This window comes from Pinus tabuliformis, chromosome 8, assembly GCF_031772625.1.
Source record: "Pinus tabuliformis cultivar Carrire ecotype Pingquan chromosome 8, CPIR1, whole genome shotgun sequence".
Classification (NCBI taxonomy): domain Eukaryota; kingdom Viridiplantae; phylum Streptophyta; class Pinopsida; order Pinales; family Pinaceae; genus Pinus; species Pinus tabuliformis.
In genome coordinates, this window is record NC_142294.1 from 490901633 (window position 1) to 490917901 (window position 16269).

The following is a 16269-nucleotide window of genomic DNA, read 5'->3' on the forward strand; positions in this document are numbered from 1 at the left end:
CACATCATCATGCTGACGTCATCGCTGACGTCACCTGCCGTACAATGTCACATCATGCTGACGTCATCAGCACTTTTTTGGCGCGAAGGGCAAAAAATCGCACTTCGGAGCCCCGAAATCAAATTCTGAGGCAGTTTTTGAGATTTTTTGGGCCTGAATGGGGAATCTTCAGGGAATCTTTTCATTCTGCGGCCCCCAGCAAGCCCGAAAGGCACCGAAAGACCCATTTTTCTTTGCAAAGCTTGCCGGAAGGAGCAGATAATAGTTTTGAAGGAAGCAGAGGCCGAACAGCGACCATTAATTTGTGAATAAGACCCACAGCACGTCAGAACAGCATCAATTTATTGCCAAAGAGTATTAGAGGAAGAAGAAGAGCCAAAGAGTATCAGTGAAGATTTTTTAGGGGCTCGAAGCACCTGAACATTGATGAGGCCCCCCAGAAAGTCAAATCCGGAGGCGTAAGCCCATCCTTGCCCTCAAATCACAGTTAAAGCTTTAAATGCATACAGACAGCGGAGATGCAGAAGCCCATACACATTTATTTCAGAAAACACTGCAGCAAGCCACCAAGGACAACATCATTTATTCGATTTTGATACGGCCGCCCTGAGCGCAGCCCGAGATATTTTTTGCATTTATTTCTGGATAGAATTAGGTTAAGTAGTCATTTTTTTATGACCTAATTAGGTCAAGATGTAATAAAGGAACTCTGCAGAGAGTTTTTGCCCTATATATACCACCCTCTGTATAGTTTTAAGGGTTGGTCAATTGAGAATTTCACTAGAGACTTGCTGTGTATACCTAAGTTTTTCCATAATCAAAGATTGCCGAAAGCTTGGAGAGCAAACTGTCTGTTGTGAATGAATGTTTATGGAGATATGAAGATGGAATTCTTGTGCTGCAGCCTGAAGCAATAAGTGTATCTTACCTCTGTTTATTATTTACCACTATCTAAATAGCAGGAAGAAAGAATAGCCTAGAATTAGTTTAAATACTCTCTATGCTCAATTTCTGCTATTTCTTTATGTTTTCTTCTGATTGAATTGGTTATGAATATGAATTCCTTCTGGCTCATGTTTACCCCGATTCACCTGTGTTTGCCAATTATCTAGGGATTCTTAACTGCCCCTAGGTAGCGCCCTGTTATCTTCCCTTGTTAAGCATAATTGAGAGATTCTTAACTGCCTCTCATTACTTAGCACTTCTTTCCATCCCTTAATCCTGAAACATTGTTTCATGCTCAGCTATCTTGCTCCATTTTCCCTCACTGTTATTAAGGAAAAGCGCCAGCAGTTTTTCTCCTCGACTCCACGCCCAATGGTTCGAAACCCTTAGACTATGCTCTGCCTCTCTACCTGAAAAATCAATTTTCCCACCAAAAACAAACAAAAACCCTCTGAACTCGAGACCTAGCCTAAAATCCTTTTCAAACAAAGCTAAATCATAAAGAGAGATCCCTCTCTGATTGCAGGTTGGCTAGAACCTGCAGTCCAAAGTTGGTCTGTGGTTACCTCGGCCGTATCCTTTTCCAGAGCTTAAGGACAACCTGAGTGATAACAGGGTGTACACTTGACCCTGAGTCTCTGAAATTGGTCCTGCTCAGGGGAATTCAGGAAGATCTTTTAGACACCCTCCATCTACTGGCCGGGGGAGACATCTAACAACTATCCTATGAGGACATAAAGTTTGTTTTTAGAAACCATTCTAGAGCAGCCAGAAAGAAAGGTAGGGGGAGTCAACCCATAACCAGTACCTCTTCCTCCAACTCATCCATTAAAGGAGAAATTGGAAACATGCTGGAAGACTTCAAGAGTGAGATGATGTAGACCCTTGCCATGCAAATGGATACCTTACATATCAAAAGATACAAGAGGAAGCAGAGCGATCTTTGGCCATTTTTTGCCCTAGATGCACCAGGAGGCATCCTAGGAATGAATGCCCATTGAACTCTATAGAGGTTTGTTCAGTCTGTGAAGAAAATCATTCTACAGATAAGTGCCCTTCCTTGCCCAGACTAAAAGCTGTATATCAAGGGGCTGAGGGAGTCACTGAACAGCTCTATTACATAAACCAAAGGAGGCCGCATGGACCTAGACCATACCAGCATGGGATGCAAGGGACATCTCAGGCATACTACAACCCCAACCAAGTCACCTCCATACCTTCTTGGGGCATGTTGAGCAGTAAAAAGGGTCTTTTTAACCTCTATTTACCCTACATTAATTATCAATCTAGGTACGATTTTTTATCTCAAGAGTGTACTCAGTCTAAGGTGGTCACTTGTTCAAGAGTAATGCTAGCATTATAGTGCTTTACAAAAGTAAATAAATGCTAGAAACAAACTCTAAAGGTAATGGCAAGAAACTTAAATGCTTTGTAACTAAATCGAGAAACTACAGCAATCATCAGTCAAGGATGCAGTAATGATAACTCTTTCCCCTATAAATTTATGTAAATGAAAATCAATCAAAGACAAGATCTCCAATCTGGGAACTAGACAACAGTAGTCAATGTTCGCTATAGTTGTAGATCTTTCTATTCACACCAAATCAAATACTTGAAATGACAATTCAATTAATAGAAAAGGAACAACAACTAATCTATTGAAAATATCGAATAGCAAAGCTTAATCTACAAGAATGAATTAAGCAGCAATCTTAACCGAAAGGAATTGAACAGCAATCTTTAACTAATAAAGGAATTGAGTAGCAATCTAAGAAAGGAACAGAAAACCTAAGTAAGTCTACGAAATATTGAACAACAAACTTAATCAAATGTAAACACATAGCGACTATGAAATCAGTAATCTTATTCTAACATAGGGAGTATTAACCACAATTATAAAGGAACGACAATTGCAGTTGTAATGGAATAGTAATAGAATGAACAACAATCACAATTGTAATTAAACCGTAGCTAAATGAACAGAAATATCAATCTGTAAATGAACAGCAATGTCAATCTGTAAATGAACAGCAATATCAATCTGTAAATGAACAGCAATATCCAAATTAGACAATGCGATACTATTTCAGAATGAATAGCATAACATTTCCAATTGCAAATAATAGTCTTGCTATTTCAATTACAAATTCGACATAACAGAGCAAGTCAATGAAATGTTAAGGAATAGAAAATTACTGAATAAAGCGAATTTAAAGGAAAGCAAAGGAAATCAAACTACACATGACTGTAATCGGAAAATATTGATACAGAAAGCAAGTGATCCACTAGGGTCGGGCCCTTAGCCATTAGGGACGCACTGCTGCGGTTACTCCAGGATCAGATAACAAAACAACAATGAAGTTATGTATTAATCATAAAAGCAAGGTTACAGCTATCGCTCTTTAAAGAGAGTCGATGATCAAAGTTTAGATTACAACAATAATTTCTACAAATCAACAACAATATATTCGCCCCTTGGGCTAGCAGCATTGTCCCTTTTTATAATGGCTAGGTGGAAATACCAAAAATATAGATAGCCTTGATGTAGCAATCCCTCAGGATCAAAGGATTCTGAGGGATTCGCCATATCTTTCATCTTCGGTTATCGTTTCGTCCGCTTGTGCTAATACTACTTTTCTTCTTCCTTTTCCTGGTCCATGCGCTTCGATCTTGATTTCCTCATCTGGATGCGGTTTCCTGTCAAAGGGACAGCAGTTGGTTTTGCCTTGTCTTTTCCTCCAGAAAGGCAATTTTCCTTTCTCTTCACTTTCTACATAGAAAAAGACAATAATTAATCATTTTACATCAATCACAAATCCCCTTAATTCTATCATAATCCTTTAACATATGACCATCTTAGAATGTAAAGAAGTTATGAATTAAAGGAAAAGATAAAGAAATAAGTGGTAATTACATACATTTTCCAATTCTCAATACACCCGCCTACTTACCCTTTTTCATGCCCTCATGAAAACATTGTAATTGATATGCGAGGTAGTTAGGGAATAGGCTGGAGAAGGATTTTCACGTAGTGGTCTAAAACCATGATTTCTAGCTAAGACTTCAAAAATATGCCCTGTCTAACCTTCAGGCAATTCATATAGGGCTCTATATCCTGGTGCAGGATACCAGATGATTAGACTTCGAAACCTACAGCCTAACCAGGACGGGCCTTCTCTCAAGATGAGGTCACCATAGGTAACCAAGCGATCAACAGCTAGCTTAAAATTTTCATAATTGAATGGCTCTCTGTTTTGGATATTCCAATTGGAAGTCTGGTATCAGAATTTGGCTGCTACTATGGCAAGGTCTTTGATGGTTAGGAAGTATTCTACCCCTTGCCGGACAACTGCTGTGTGAATAGGTCCCAATTTCTAGATCACACCCTTCGTTCTCATTAAGCTTCTATGCTTATTCCACAGTTGCAATGGGTTTCTAGGTTCACCCCTTACCCATAGATCTAACCCGTTCTCCTGTCTCTGGAAGGTATTGTAGGCTTTAAGCCACTTTATCTGGTTAACAGCAAAAGAGATAAATGCTTGAAGCTGGATATCACCCACAAAAGGGCTAGGGTTCTTTTCTGTTTCACCGTCCAACACAAGATTATGCAAATAAAACTCACATAGCAATCGCTGGACTTTCACCCCGTAATGCTTACAACAGTTTATGAAATCATCAATGGTTTTTATCTCTATAGGCACCCCTGCCTTGACAGCCTTAATTTTCAATTGTAAATACCTTTCCATCAAAAACAAAGCATAGTTTTTGGCAGGTGCCCTACATGCTAGAACATCAGTATATAGAGAACATAAGGTATCCATTTGATTCATAACTGTGTCTAGTCTATTGGTTACCTTTTTAACTTTTTCCTCTGCCCTTTGCCATCCATCGAAGGCCTCACTCTCCGATGCATTGATGTTCTTTACCTGCTATTGTAACTTCTGATATTTCTCTTGAGGAACAGTTTCCTCTGTGAGCTTTTCTATCGTTTGTTGGGCCTGTGCCAAATCTTTTTGAAGTTTCACTATCCTCGAGTCATTATCCATCATGACATTTTTGGGCTGGAGATCTACCTGGATCTCCTTATTGCGACATCTAGTTTTTATAGTCTGTGTTTCCTTCTCATGAACTGTCTGGTTGGTCATGATGCTAGAGGACAATGCCTCTGTCTGGACTTCCTTATCACAGACTGGTGTGTTTTTTGTTTGGGCTTCTGCATTTGTAATAGCCACATGTTGTTCCTTGCGGTCCTAAATAATAATAGGTTTGACTTGAGTCCTTTTGATCTTCTTTTTATGGGATTTCACCTTGGTGGCTGCATCCTTTGCTCCAAGGGTTCTTTTTGAGTTTTTCCCCATTTTTAGGACCCTTATTTGTTGTCGAAGTTGTTTAATTACATTAAGCAGTCTCTGTTGTTCCTTTCGCAACTTTTTGATTTCATTAGTTTTCTTCGAAGGAACAGCTGTTACTTTTCTTGGGCTTGGGTTTTGTTCTTCAGGGATTGTTCCCTCGCCCTGGCTTATTTCCATGTTTTCTGCCTGGAACACTTCTTTAGTGTTTCCATCCTCCTGATTAGGTTTTTTAGGGGAGGAAACCCTGGTTTGTTCTGTTGTTTCCCAGGGCAGCTTCTTCTTCTACTTATTCTTCATCATTCATTTCTTCAAGTGTACTCGACTGTGAGTAGAGGGTTCCTGAGATTGTCCTTCTTCTTCCTCCTCATCACCCATCTCCCTAGATGCACTCTTATCATGAGCAGAGTGTTCCTGGGATTGTCCTTCTTCTTCCTCCTCATCACACATCTCCTCAGATGCACTCTTATCATGAGCAGAGTGTTCCTGCGGCCCTTCTTTGGTATCGGGGTTGAGTGGGCTGTGAGGTTGGACATACTCACCCATATTGGCCAAAATTTGGGCCAATTCGTCTTCTTGCAGAGGGTTTTGCAATGGGCTTTCACTGGGTTGCTCTGCTTCCTCCCCTTCTTCCTGACCAGATTGCTCAGTTTCCTCTTCTGGTTCCTCTTCTTCATTTTCTTCTAATTCTTCTTCATTTTCCCCTCCTTCAAGTTGTGGGGGTTGCTCGTCCTCTGAGTCATGTATTTCTACAGGCTGGCTACTGTTTCCTTGGGAATTTCCTAGCATTCCTTTGCTTCTTCCCAATCTGATAGATTTTCTTTGTTTCTGTGGTCTAATTGATGTGCTAGCAATGTTTTTTCGTTTTGGGGTTGGTAAGGCCAATCCCCCATCTATTGAGAAAATCAATTCTTCCCAACTACTCTGTTGTTGGCGAGACTGTAACTAACTATTATCCGAATTAAACCATGATGACTTACTACTGATTCTACATGACGAGATTTTCTTATACTTCGGGCAACATCATGCAATAAAAAATTTAAGTATGCAGGCAAATTCACAACACATTTTTGTTTTAATACAACTAACAGTTTGAGATGGCGTGGTCTTACCATGTCTTTTCTACCATCACAAGTGATGTAGCTTTGGACAATTCTGGCCAATTCTGCCCAAGGTTCTCCCAGGGTTGCCGGCGGGACACTTTTCCTTTGATAGTAAGGTTCTATCCTTCGTCCCGAAAGATGGTTATAGCATCTTCCAGTCTCATCTTTTTCAGGGTCCATACTATTCCAACAGCTGGCAATCCCGAAACTTCAGCAATTATCTCATCTGTTACTGCTATTTGTCTCCCCCTCACCATGGAATGATCTTCCTGCAGAAATTCAATGGCCACTGTCTCGTTAGACTATTGTAGATAGTTAAGGTAGGCAATCCATCCTGCTCTTACTAAGATTTCGCGTGCAGTGTCAGATACCATTAACACCTACGGTTCGTTGCGAATTGATCTGCCTCCCATTTTGTTCAAGCTTAACACATTGTTAAACAAACACATAGATGATGATGGAACAGCAAGTTGTTCAAACTTTAGCTCACTGTAAAAAACACAGAGATGACGATGGAATGTGAAGTTGTTCAAACTTTAGCTCACTGTTAATTTTTACAGAGTCAAAACACAAAAATGGCGTTGGAAAAGCAAGCCATGCATATTGGGAAATACAATACCATTAAACTTGTTATTCTTGAGTTTTGATGGAGTCATAATACCTCCAAATAATGAGTTGACACATATGCCAGTGAATTATGGAGATCACCCGTGCCCCCCTGAAATGTGATAGGCCATCCTTGGCCAGCAAATAAAGGAGCAGCATGCTAAACTGCAATTGTACAGTAGAATAAAGGAACGGCGTATAGATCCATGACATGTTTACAAAAATGAGCGGATTACTGAAATCGAGGCTTATGATGGAAATCACTAATAAATATGGAAATGTCGTGATATGATGCGAAAAATAGAGGATAGGACAGCTGACGTAAGTAAAAGTCCTTATGCAATAATTATCTACTTTAACCATTATGATTGATTTATAAATGATTTTCATGTATAAAAGGTCTGAAAGGGTTATATAACATAATATCCTTTGAAATCAATATAAAGATATAAGAAGAAGGGTTTATAATGACTATTGTTGTATGAAAAATATGACCTCAATACCATCAGCAGAGCTCTGTTTCCCACAGGTGTCCATAACCTTGACAGAGTTGTTTATTTCACCCTTGGAACCATAATCCTTTGTGTATGCTTAGGAAAGTGATGTGCGATGTCAGAATGGAGGCCATTGTGCTGGCTTGGTAACCAGATGAATCACAATGCCATTCACCAGGAAGGAGTGAAAGGTGGGCAGGCCAGCTTGTGATGAGACCTCCTGTTCCAAGGACTTTTTATTTTTCTAATGTGCCTCTTGGATCATATCCCTGGTGTGGTGGCCATAGTGAGAATGCCACTTCACTTTATTCCTTATGATCATGGTAGGCTGGCTCTTGATGAGACCCCCTATCCTTCATCTGACAAATCATGTTAGTAATCATATAGATATGTATTTTTCTTTTTTCTTTTCTTTTATATAGCACTTTCCCATTTATATACAGAGGGTGGCTCAACACTCCTTAAAGGTAGGGATGGTGGAAGAAGTCTGAACATCTCAATAGAAGAAAATATGCCCTTATTCTTATTCAATAATAATGATCAAAGAGGATTATGAAGTTTTAAGAAAGAACCACATGATAAAAATAATCAATCAAATTGGTTTTAGTGACAATAAAGAAAACAAAGTAATATAAATAGTTGTGTCCTTTCCTCTTTTCTCTTATCGATTCAAAGCAATTTCTCTAAAGATAACGATTTTTCTTTGGTTTACTAATTTCAATATACTCTAGTTTTTGTATTCTTGCATAAATGTATAGTTGTGCCTTAAATGACCATCATTCATAAAAATCCTTGAAATGATGAAACACACACACACACACAAAAGAAGAAAAATGCACTCAAAAAGTGTTGTTCTTTAGATTGAACAGTTGCTATTTCCTTAGAGGGAAAGCAAAAGAACATCTGCACGCAAAAACCATGGTTCCTTTAAGAGGAACAGCAAGCGAAAGAAAAAATACACTCGAAATTGTTGTTCCTTAAGAGGAACAACAATTGTTCCTTAATCGGAACAGCAAATAAAGCAAGCGCGAAATAAAATACCACTTCCTTTAGAGGAACAGCCTAAGATCATTCGAAATCGAAACTACTGTTCCTTCGGAAGGAACGGCAGAAAGGAAAAAAAATGTAAGGGTTGTTCCTTTAAAAGAAACGGCAAAACAATCTAGCGGAAGTGTTGTTCCTTCGGAAAGGAACAGCAAAAATTTGGAGATGTTGTTCCTTCAGAAAGGAACAGCAAAAAAACGAAAGTGTTGTTCCTTCGGAAAGGAATGGCAAAAAACGAAAGTGTTGTTCCTTTGGAAAGGAACAACAAAGAACAAAAGTGTTGTTCCTTCGGAAAGGAACAACAAAAAGGCGGAAATGTTGTTCCTTCAGAAAGGAACAACAAAATGCAAAAGTGTTGTTCCTTCAGAAAGGAACAACAAAACGGTGGAAATGTTGTTCCTTCGGAAATGAACAACAAAATGCAAAAGTGTTGTTCCTTCGAAAAGGAACAGAAAAACGGTGAAAATGTTGTTCCTTCGGAAAGGAACAACAAAATGCAAAAGTGTTGTTCCTTTGAAAAGGAACAGCAAAACGGCAAAAATGTTGTTCCTTTAGAAAGGAACAGCAAAATGCAAAAGTGTTGTTCCTTCGAAAAGGAACAGAAAAACGGCGAAAATGTTGTTCCTTCGGAAAGGAACAGCAAAATGAAAAAGTGTTGTTCCTTCGAAAAGGAACAACAAAATGGCGAAAATGTTGTTCCTTTGGAAAGGAACAACAAAATGTAAAAAAAATGCAAAAAAAAATTGTACAGAAAGTAATTTATATAGGCTGTAAAGAAAAACTTATGTACAGAGTTTAAAAACAATGAAGTTATTTAGTGAACCAATTCCAAGGAAAAGTTATTTTCCTCAGCAATAATTTGCATATCAGAATCTTCCCGGAGCTATTGGTAGAAGGATTCTCGAGTAAGCCGTTTATGGTATAGTCGCACTCGGTGGCCATTTGCTTTAAAGGTATGTCCAGATCCGTCAATAGTAGTCAAAGTAATAGTGTCATTGTCATGCACTTTCTGGATTTCATACGGTCCAAGCCATTGAGTCTGAAGTTTTCCTGGAAAATCCTGAAACCTGGAATCGTATAGGAGTGCCCAATCTCGTTCGTTGAAGATTTTCTTTTTGATCAGCGCATCATGCCATTTTGCTCTTTGCTATTAGATTAATGCAGTGTGTTGAAGAGTCGAGAGCCTAATTTCATCTAGCTCGTTAATTTGTTGTATTCTATTAGTCTGGGCGTCATTTAAATTCAGACTGACCTCCTGTGCTGTTCTTAATGTTTGTATTTCGAACTCTATTGGAAAGATGGGTTCCTTTCCAAATACTAGCTGATATGGTGAATAACCAGTGGTGTTTCTCCACGTTGTTTGGTATGCCCACAAGGCTTCCAGTAATCTTGAAGCCCAATCATGCCTGTGTGATGTAATGGTTTTTGTCAATATTGCCTCTATCACTTTATTCGTGCTCTCTACTTGGCCATTTGCCTGTGGGTGATACGGAGTGGTAATTTTGTGCTAAATGTGATAATTCTTTAATGTTGTAGTGATTTTATTACCTACAAATTGTGGTCCTCCGTCCGTGATTATGTCCCTTGGGAGGCCATATCGCACAAATATTTGGAACAGGAAATGAATCACAGAGTCCTCTGTAGCTCTTGGAAGTGCCTCTGCTTCAACCCATTTGGTAACATACTCTGTTGCTACTAGAATATATGTTTTCTGATTTGATGATGGGTTGATCGAACCAACAAAATCAAGCGCCCAACGCTCAAATGGTTCGATTACTAGCTATGGGTTTAAAGGCATTTTGTCGGACTGTCCAGGGCGTCGTGCTCTTTGGTAACTGTCACAGGCTTGCACAAACTTCTTAGCGTCTTTGAAGATTGTGGGCCAGTAATAACCTGTTTGCAAAACCTTGTGACCAGTCTTTCGATATGTGAAATGTCTGCCACATGGTCTGTCATGACAGGCTTTCAGGATGTTAAATATTTCGTCTTCACGAACACATCTTCTGATGTGCATATCTACCCCTATATGAAATAGGTAGCCCCGAATCCAAGAGAATCGATTACTACATTGCACAATCTATTTTCATTCATTGGGGGTCAGATGCTTTGGTAATTTTCCTACTGCTAAATAATTTGCAACATCAGCATACCAGGGTGTCTTGATAGTAACAGCAAATAAATGTTCATCTGGGAATTGATCTTCGACTGTTGTTGCATCCACTAGCTTCGACATTCGTGAGAAAAAATCAGCTGCAGGATTTTCTTTCCCTGGTCGATATTTTATTGTGATGTAAAATTCCTGCAATAAAATCAACCATATTGTAACTCTGCCATTTGTAATAGGTTTATTTGCTAAATATTTTATGGTAGAGTGATCTATATATAAAACAACAGGATATCCAGTGATATAATGCTTAATTTTATTTACAGCATGTATTACAGCTAAAAATTCTTTTTCAGTAACAGTATAGTTTAGCTCAGCAAGAGACAAATTCTTGCTGATATAATAGATTGCATATGGTTTTTTGTCTTCTTCCTGCCCAAGGACTGCTCCAATAGCTATGTCTGAAGCATTTGATGAAATTTGAAATGGCAGGTCCTAATTTGGGCCTCTGAGCACTGGGGCTGTTGACACAAGCTTTTTCAGATCCTCAAAAGCACGGTCGCATTTATCTATCCAAACAAAATCAACATTCCCTGTCAGTGCGTATAGAGGTGCAGCTATTTGAGAAAAATGTTCTATGAATCTCCTATAATAACCAGAAAATCCTAGAAAACTGCGTACCTCTATCTGTGTGGTAGGAGTAGGTATTAACAAAATTATTTGAATTTTGGCTGGATCTACCTGTATTCCATCCGCTGAGATATAATGACCTAGGATGAGCCCTTCAGTCATCATCATATAGTACTTTTCGTGGCTCAAGCAGAGCTTGGTGGCAATACATCATTGCAGCACCTTTTCTAATGTGTCTAGTGCTGGCTCAAAATCATCTCCATATGGTGTGAAATCATCCATATATACTTCGATCCCTTCATTTATTAAATCTGAAAAGATGTTGAGGATGGCCATGTGAAAAGTGGCAGGGGCATTGCATAGGCCAAAGGGTAGGACTCTGTAGGCAAATGTTCCCCAAGGACAGGTAAAAGTAGTTTTGTCCTGGTCTTCAGGGGCAATCTGAATTTGATTGTATCCACTGAAGCCATCCAAGAAAGAAAAGCATTTCTTTCCTACTAATGTATCTAATACCTGATAAATGAATGGAAGGGGAAAGATTCCTTTCTGGGTTACTTTGTTTAATTCTCCGTAATCTACACAAATCCTCCACTTTCCATTCTTCTTTGGCACCACTACTAGTGGAGAGACCCACTTGCTATCAGAGATTTGATAAATAAAGTTTACATCCAAAAGTTTTTGTAACTAAGCTTTCACAATATCTTTCAAGTGAGGGTTTAGTCTCCGTTGGGGTTGGCGAATGGGTCTAACATCCTTTTCTGTATAAATGTGTGTGTACACAGCTGGGCATCAATTCCCTTCATGTTCGGATAATCCCATGAAAAAGCATCCTTATATTTTCTCAGTAGTTGGACCAGCTTTTTTTCTTGTTCAGGAGTCAGGTTTTTGTTAATGTTCAAGGTTTTTCCTAGCTCAATCTCTATAGTTTTTCTGTTCAAAACAGAGGTAGTGGGTATTGTTTGATCATGAGTGTCTTTGAGAGGATCTTCTTCTAGTTCATTGTCAAATGCTGCCTCTATCATGTGACATTGTACATGGGATCTGGATTCAAATTGGTTAATGAAGTTGTTAATAACATCATCCTCTGTTTGATCTTTAAAATTGAGGGCATCTTCTATAGTTAATGGGGATCTAATGTTTTCTGTGAGCTATGATACAAGATGTTTGTTAGTTTTTATTATTGTTACATTTGGCTACGCTACAGGGTATACAGCTAGATTCTTGATATTACTCCCTCTAGTTATGGTCATACTGCCTTGTCGGCAGCCAATGTAAGTATCAACAATCGCAAGCCAAGGTCTACCTAAAATTAACGGGTGTCCATCGAGTCGGTTTTTGGGGTTTATTATCAGAAATTTGGTAGGATATTCCCAGGAATCTACGGCTACCATTACATCGTGAAGTGTACCTTCTAGTCTAACCACTGATCGGTCAGCCAATTCTAATAAGGTGGAGGTTGGTTCCATTGATGTGATGCCCAGTTTTTGACAAGTGGTGGTTGTTAAAATATTAATTGCAGCCCCTAAATCAACTAGGGCATTTGAGAAGGTTTGTCCATTGATTTGCACTGTCACTATTGGATTCCCTGGGTCTTCATATTTGACAGGTGCTTCTCTTCCTGATAACAAATCAGATAGGGTGCCAACTACTTGGACAGTTGGGTTATTTGTTATTCTCCTCGGTTTTTTTATACATAATTCTTTGATGGTTTTTACATATATCAGGATATCTTGGATAGCTTGGAGGAGTGGGATCTTTATATACAAATTCTTTAGTTCTCCCAGAATATCAAAGTCAGGATGTTCTATAGGGCACAGTATGATTAATCGTTCTGGGAATGGGGGAGAAGATGTGGTTGCTTGGTCATGAGTCTGTTGTCTGACCACATCTTCTTCTTGTAATGGTTGTTCTGCGGGTAACTGATTTTCAAATTGAACATTTTTATCTCCCTCGGTTTCTATAATGCGCCCAAACCTTAATTGAAGGTCATTGCACTCCCTTAGATCGGTTTCTAGTTCTGGTGTTTCAATTATTTGAATGGATTGAACCGGTCTATTATTTGGGTTCGGGTTGGGTTGGGCTGGGAGTTGCGGTCTTAAGTTGGACTGGGGATTTTGTTGTAGTGCATATGGCATTGGCAGTGTAGGTTGAGGGAGTGGAATGGTTCCTGTTGGCTGATTCATCGGTCTTTGCCAGTTTGTCTGCCAAGCTTGACTCTGCGAAGTGGGAGGGGACCATTGTGTTGGATATGCATTGTTTTGCCAATATGGTGGAACATAGGGAAAATTAGGCCAATTAGATTAGCTTGTTTGATTCGGCCATGGAGATGATGAAGGAAATGGTTGTTGTATTATATTGCTAGGCATGATATTGCGGAGGCTAGAAAGAAGAAGACAGATTGGAGAACATACCTGATTGTTGCGGCTGCCATTGACAGCGCTGATTAAGTAGGTACACCGGTTTTTATTCTTCTTCCACTTCTTTGTATACTGCTTTCAAACCAGGAAGTGAGGGACAATTCTCTGTGGAGTGATCTTTTGTACAGATAGTGCAGACCTGAACTGCATCTAGTGGACACTCTTTGTGGTTGTGTTTCTTTCTGCATCTGGGGCAGAATATTGCCATATTTTGCTTTGCTTCTGCTTGTTTCTGTTTCGCTTGCATAATATTGAGCTGTGTTGTCAGAGTCCCCAATATATTAGTTTTGAAATTCTCCAGTAAATTTCTGATTTCTGCGTGGGTTACTCCTTCTCCAAAGATTTTGTTGTCTCTTGTGAATCTGTCATGTTCCACTAGTTTTAGCCTTGTGCTGCCTCGTGAACTCCTGATACATAAGTCAATAATGTCAGCAAAATTTTCTTGATAAATGTCTCCTTTTCCCATAATATTTAGTGTTTCAACCCATTGTTCCTTCATGCCTTTAATTAATGTCATTTTTAATACATTGTCAGGTAAGGGTAATGATGCATAAGGAGATTTTTGAAGATTATACTGAAAACGTTCAACATATTCTTCTAGTGTCTCATTAGGTCTAGCTACCATCTGAAATATTTCATCCTTTAACTCTCTAGACCTACAATAATCCTGATATTTCTTCAGGAAAGCCTCTTTCATCTGATCCCAGTTGTTTATGACACCTCCACCTAACCCCATAAACCATCGTAAAGCAGCCCCTTTTAATGTAGAGGGAAACAATTTTAGCTTTTGGGGATCAGTGGTATAGTCATACCCCCTGCATAGCACATCGAATTCAAACAAAAATGCATCTGGATCTTCCGATGTTAGGCCATGGAATGTAGGGATATGCTGGAGAGGAATGGCCTTCATAGGTGCATTAGCTGCAGTATCTACAATGGGATATTGCAGTGTGGAGGTTTGGGGGGTTTGTTGGTTCTGGGCCATTTGGTCAAATATGTGCCAATATCCTTCTGGGATTTCTAGGAGTGTATTCCTAGGCTATTTAGGAGGAGCAGGAATGGCCTTAATAGCACTTCCTTTATCTGGGATGATGAGAGTTCCTTACTAAACTAATGTCTGGGGGGATTTTAGCTCTTCAGGTTCTTCAGCTTCGTTCTGGGTGATTTTTACAGCACTTCCCTTATCTAGGCTGCTTAATGGCTGAACTATTCCAAGAGGAGATCTTAGTTCTTCAGTTTCCCCTATTTCTCCTCTTCCTTCACAGAGATTACTAAAGTTCCCTTCTTGTAATGATTTTGGGCTAGAATTCTCAATTTCTTGAAAATCTTGCTCCTTTTTTTGGCTGTGCACCTCAGCAAAGGCTACAGATGGTGATTTTGTGGCTCGAAGGGAACTAGTAGGTTGTCTAGAAGAAGCTTTTCTAGGTCCTACTAAAGGTTGAGATTCTGCTTTTTTAAGGATTTCATCTATAAAGGTCGATCAGCCAAGGGTCACCGGCCCCTTAGCTTTATCAAGCTTGGGTAGAGGTTTAAGATTATTTTCAGGCTTTTTCTGCTTAGTCATGCACACAAATCAAATACTTATTTCTACCCAAAATAACAACAAATCTGTAGGAAAGCAGGTGGGGGAGCAGGGCTGTTACATGTTCCGTACACAGGTTCTTACCTTCTGTTTTTAAAACCAACCTCTCTCCTAGTAGGTACTTACACTACTCTCTTTTCAAAAGAAACAAATGGCTACACTCTCCCCGACAACGGTGCCAAAATGTTGAGCAGTAAAAAGGGTCTTTTTAACCTCTATTTACCCTACATTAATTATCAATCCAGGTATGATTTTTTATCTCAAGAGTGTACTCAGTCTGAGGCGTTCACTTGTTCAAGAGTAATGCTAGCAGTATAGTGCTTTGCAAAAGTAAATAAATGCTAGAAACAAACTCTAAAGGTAATGGCAAGAAACTTAAATGCTTTGTAACTAAATCGAGAAACTACAGCAATCATCAGTCAAGGATGTAGTAATGATAACTCTTTCCCCTGTAAACTGATGTAAATGAAAATCAATCAAAGACAAGATCTCCAATCTAGGAACTAGACAGCAGTAGTCAATGTTTGCTACAGTTGTAGATCTTTCTATTCACACCAAAGCAAATACTTGAAATGACAATTCAATTAATAGAAAAGGAACAACAACTAATCTATTGAAAAGATCGAACAGCAAAGCTTAATCTACAGGAATGAATTAAGCAACAATCTTAACCAAAAGGAATTGAACAACAATCTTTAACTAATAAAGGAATTGAGCAGCAATCTAAGAAAGGAACAACAAACCTAAGTAAGTCTACAAAATATTGAACAGCAAACTTAATCAAATGTAAACACACAGCGACTATGAAATCAGTAATCTTATTCTAACATAAGGAGTATTAACCATAGTTATAAAGGAATGGCAATTGCAGTTGTAATGGAATAGTAATCGGATGAACAGCGATCACAATTGTAAGTAAACCGTAGCTAAATGAACAACAATATCAATCTGTAAATGAACAACAATGTCAATCTGTAAATGAACAGCAATATCCA